Genomic DNA, 5502 nt, shown 5'->3' with positions numbered 1-5502 from the left:
TCAAAAGGAACATTAACTTTAGCATATAGCATATACTCAATCAACTCACTTTCAATTAATCTAGGAATAACCAAATACAAACACCTTACCCAAATCAAGGATGTTGCTAGATAGAACTTGGTATTTCCCATATGCTATCTGATTAATAGTTTTTGAGATAGAAATGTAATCTACTAGTGAGTACCTCTTACAGGTGACTATAATCACTTAGCTACCATTGATATCTTAGAATCTGGCAAGAAATTAAAAGCGTAGTTACGACTTCTATTCCATCAACACTCCAATTTGTATAGAGACAATACTTAAAAACTTCCTTCAGATAATTTGCTAGCTCAATTTTACCCTCAGACAATATTAGTCTCTACATTTTAGTTAAACTATCATAGCAAAGATAATCATATAGATCTCTATTCACATAAAAGCTGAGCTAAACAAAGGGAAGGGAAGGCATTTAAAATATTTTGTGTAATTAAAAGTGAGTGAAAATGATATACTTGTCGGGAAGTGAATACCTTTATTCACTTGGCATCCTCTTTCAATTCATAATTGTTGGGGTTACCAGAAAAAATTCATTTCAAGATATCTGAAACTTAATTCTCAAACAACCAGATTTGTATTTATGTACTTCCCATTCTAGCAAACAGAAAATAAGATAGTAAGTCAAAGAAGACAAATCCAAATTTAGCTCTTCGGTTGAACTCATAAAGGAAGATCTTAAGCTGAGATAATACATGATAAAGACCAAATCAACAATAGAAATCTGCAAGTTTCATATGTCAAGAGATAAAGAATGAAGGAGAAAGATGACAAATTGTGTATTATGCTCAACTAATTGATATACTGCAGAACATTTCCTTTCCAAAGATGACACGCCCAAAGTTTGATTACCTTGTCGATATATATTTGCTATCAACTAATCCTCGTACAACAATTTTAAGGAGAGAAGGAAGTTAATAGCTAAAAAGTCAGTTTACCCAGCTTTACCTACCAAACATGCTAGTGAATAATGCCTTAACATGCCTCTGAGTACCTTTATCCTTTTTCTTTGCCTTCCTCACTTTTGCTCTACGTACATCTTATTTGAGAACATGAAGAATCTTCTGTTCACTCCAGTGTCCACATGTATTATAACCTATACTAAAGCAAGCAAGAACTGAACTGATGCAAACACAATATAGTCACAAGTAGGACAATATCTTTAGAATTTGATATTCCAATCACAAAGTTAAAGTCTTAATAACATCAGAACTAAATACTGCGCTAGCATAAAAAAGAAATAGTATGCATCAATTGATATGCCAAATTGATCTACCTAACTCACATATTGCCATGTTTATTCAATATCAAACTAGAGCCTCATTCTTAACTTCAGGAGCTATACAGTTATAATAATAGAGAGAGAGAACAAGAATTAACTACTATACAATAGAATGTCAGAACAAGAATTTGTGCCCAGATTGTATAAATGTAAGAGGTTATTCTCCTTCGAAAATACAAGTGAAGGTCATCCCTCCCCCTTATGGGCTAGATAACGACATATAACTAAGTGAATGAACTCATGTTACAATAGAGAAAACCAAACCTCATTGTAATTGAAGTATATCTTCATCACTATCTCATATTTTTATGGCAGAATACATAGACAGACACTTAAACTATCAAAGAAAGTTCACTTGAACACCTCAACTAAGCCATCTTCCACCGAAACACTTTTACTATACTTTTACTGCACCAGTTTAACACGTCCGACCTGAGCTTATTAAATTTTTTCACGCGTTTGATTATGCGCTTCCAGCATGGATAATCTAACCAATTAAAAATTGACACGTTTTTTACAATAACACATAGATTATTTTACCGGCTAAAACCAAACTTAATTACCCTATTCCTAATTATAACCCTCTTTACAGATTTCTAAAACAACAAACGACAAAAAAAAGCCCTAAGTCCCAAATTTGATTCTAGTAAAATCCGCCCAAAGCGATGCATGTTTATTGATTTTGCTTCGTTTTCGTTCGATATTGAGTGGTAATTAGTGCCATAGGTAAATATCTGTTGGATTTGTTTGATTTTGTCCAAATATGTGCTTGAAGAACGATCATCAGTATATTGCCGGTGCTGACTTGTTGAAGTGCTGAAAGGGTAAGTCTTTTTAGTGTTTGTATTGTAGTCATTTTAGTGGTGGGCTACTGGGCTTCTGTGGGAGTTGGGACTGATTTGGGACCACAATTAGGTATTTTTTAAAGAAATTTGGGAATATTAAAATAGTGATGTTAGACTTTATTGCTGTTAATTTACACCATGATGGTAACTTTACCCTTGACCATGACTCGAAATATGTGGGGGAACAAGAGGTGTTAATAGCTGATATTGATAAAGGCCACTTTTCTATTCCATAACTATTATATTACTCTAAAAAAATGGGATATGCTACAGTGGGTGGCTTCTATTACCAAGATCCGAAAACTAAGAATTTTGTCTATGTGGATAGTGATGCACAATTATTGAATATTGTGTCTAACCTTGAAAATGAAGACGAGTTACATTTGTATATTCAACATATTGTTCTAGACTCTGAGGTAGTGGATGATGTGGCACCTACTAGACTTATTGGTGGTCCAGAAATAGGTTTAAGTGAAGTGAATGGTGCATCTGGGGAAACAAACACAGAAGAGAGGGAAGACTGTCTAGTCACAACTTCAATTTGTTATTACTATCATTTGTTAAAACTAATCTATGTGCTTTTTATGTTAATTTCATCCAGGTAGTTCGGGTGAAAGAGTTGTATCATATGGGACTAAGGTTGTAAAGGATACCAATGCAGTCACTATTGATCTTGGATTTAAACCTCCTGGGCTTAAGTTTAAAGGCAGAAATACTATAACTACTTCCCGCTACAACAACTAAGTGCAAACAAGAGAAGCCAAATTGGATCTTCAGCAACTACCTCTTCAGTTGCAATACAGCCCCTCCAGCACCATAGTTGTGTTATAGTTGTGTTAGGACTATGCTATTTTGGGTTTCAGTTCATGTATTTTGCTAAGTATTCAAACTTGGATTGATTATTGTGTCTTTTTTGGGCCAGTTCATGTATTTTGCTAGTTGTTTGGAAGTGTTGTAAACACTTTAGTTGGAATGCAATTTAAATGCCTCAGTTGGTAGCATTCTGTTTAAATGCAATTTAAATGCCTCTGTTTAAATACTTTAGCTGGAATGTAATTCAAATGCCTCAGTTGGTAGCATTCTATTTAAACCAATACATTCAATTTTGTATGCATTCAGTTGGTAACATCAAACTGCATAAAAATTTAACCAATACATAACAAACCGCAGAAAATTTTTCACCTAGGCATAACAAACTGCAGATTTTTTTTCCAATACACATCAAACTGCAGAACTTGTTTCATTTCATTGAAGTAAGGCCATAGGCCACAATTACATCCAAACAAACTAGATACACCCAAAATATATCTAGCACTATTACAAACTGCCCACAAAATACTCCAACCACCAACAAAACCACAACAACTTCAATGATTAACGACACAGTAGCAAACCCAAATAATCAACATCGTTACTGTAATAGAAGCCAATTTCTTCTTCGTTGTTCTTGCTCGATCCCATTCTTCTTCAAAAGCTTTGACCCTATTCAGTAAACCCCAAATAACTCTATTCGCTTGGCTAGGAAACTCGTCGTCAACCCACTTAAAATAATTACATCCACCTTTGTCCTTAAAAAAAATCATTTAAACTAAACTCGAAAAAAACAACAGGACTAAAAATTAATTAATTGTAGTTAATTGTCACTTACCTTTTCAATTTTGCATCCATAGAACCTCCTTCCAGGATTAGATGGAGATCATGAAGTTTTCAATTGACATTCATGACCACACCTACATGAATCGACTCTTGGTTTGAGACACATAATTGAGAGCTTATTAAGCCATCGAGCACAATTTGGAGAGAAGAATAGAAATTTTAAACAAAATCAAGAAAAGGGTGAAGAAATAAGGCTGGATTTTGAGGGAATGGTGAAGAATTAGGGCTGGTAAGAGGGAGGAGGGTCTAATTATATTATTGGAGAAAGGAGGGATTTTATCGTTTATTGTACAGTTAATAGGCTTTTTGTCAGCATATTTCTATTGTTCACGCGCTCAAATGTAGTGATACTCACGTTATTTGCCATGTCAGTCGGACGTGTTAAGCTGGTGCAGTAAAATTATAGTAAAAGTGTTTCGGTGGAAGATGGCTTAGTTGAGGTGTTGAAGTGAACTTTCTTTGATAGTTTAAGTGTCCGTCTATGTATTCTGCTTATTTTTATCAGTAACCCATAAAGCTTCATGAAAAAAAATACCATATCTTCTTGCATATTTATTAATTATCAAACCTTATAAATAACAAAATATTTTAGTTTCAACTACCAAGCCTCAATGTATGCCATTAAGTCATAAGCATTTATACGTTTATGCTACAAAAATTTTATGTCAAACTTAAGTAGAAAACTTAGACTAACATTTTGAACTCCACAATTGGGAAGTAACATTATAATGCTTCAAATGCAAAACAAAAATATACAAAGCACTGAAAAAATTAATTTGACAAGAAAAGGACATAATAATAGTTTAACTATGGAATGAAGTAAGATGTGGTGGACCTGAAAATTGTACTGTACGTACAAATCAACAAGCTATGAAAATATATAAGCATATAAAAAAAGGCAAACCAAATATGTCCAAAAATTTTCATCTCACGAAAATACCTTCTTAATGCTTCACTTCCTTTTCAAATACTCATTATTGCTTTCTGTCCATCCATATTTGATACTAAATTTTTACATCCTACTAATTTTTTCTATTTATCCAAGAAATTTTACTTCATTAATTGCTTCGAAACCAAAATGATTTCAGCGGTAAGGATAGGTCAGACTAACTTTCCATCAAACAGGTAATATGCAATGGTTAATCCCAAAAGAAATACTGCAATATGCAAAGCTAGTATAGAAATGTTTAAGATCTGAACACAAGTAAGTTTAAACTTAAGACTAGCAATATGAAACAAACCCGAATGAACTCTGTGTTTGAACTTTGATACTATTGAGATTTTTTTTTGATTCGTTGAATTTCACTGAAGCAAATATTGGCATATATAATAGCACATTTCAGAAAGAAAATGAGACGTCGCTGCAAATTTTAGGGTGGAGGAAAATTCGGCACAGGAAGTGGTAGTGTCTATGTAGATTACGGCGTAGGTGGGCAAAACGAAAAACCTAATGAACTGATGTCTCGATTTTAGGAGGGAAATTGTTTGCACTTTGAAAATGGGGGGAAATATTTCACGGGAAATTTTAAAGGCAGGGTGGAATTTTATTGAATTTCTTTAGCGCACACTTGTGAAGTGTTACTTTCAGAATTACAAATATAGCTCACTTTAAAAGCGTGGCAATATAAATGAATAAGTGTTGCCAATTAATTTATGTTTGGCAACACTTACGTCGCGTTGTCT

General features: G+C 33.6%; 1 long non-coding RNA gene across 1 annotated transcript; it reads right to left on the bottom strand.

Moving 5' to 3' along the window:
- Nucleotides 1-3390: 3390 nt before the first annotated feature.
- Nucleotides 3391-5273, bottom strand: LOC109220753. Its single transcript, XR_002067147.1, has 2 exons — nt 5061-5273; nt 3391-3893 (listed from the first exon to the last, which is right to left on the bottom strand). It is a non-coding gene; the product is annotated as an uncharacterized LOC109220753 (long non-coding RNA).
- Nucleotides 5274-5502: the final 229 nt, after the last annotated feature.

This window comes from Nicotiana attenuata, unplaced genomic scaffold, assembly GCF_001879085.1.
Source record: "Nicotiana attenuata strain UT unplaced genomic scaffold, NIATTr2, whole genome shotgun sequence".
NCBI classification, from domain to species: domain Eukaryota; kingdom Viridiplantae; phylum Streptophyta; class Magnoliopsida; order Solanales; family Solanaceae; genus Nicotiana; species Nicotiana attenuata.
Note: the sequence above shows the minus strand (reverse complement) of the source record. Positions and strands in the feature narration are given on the sequence as shown.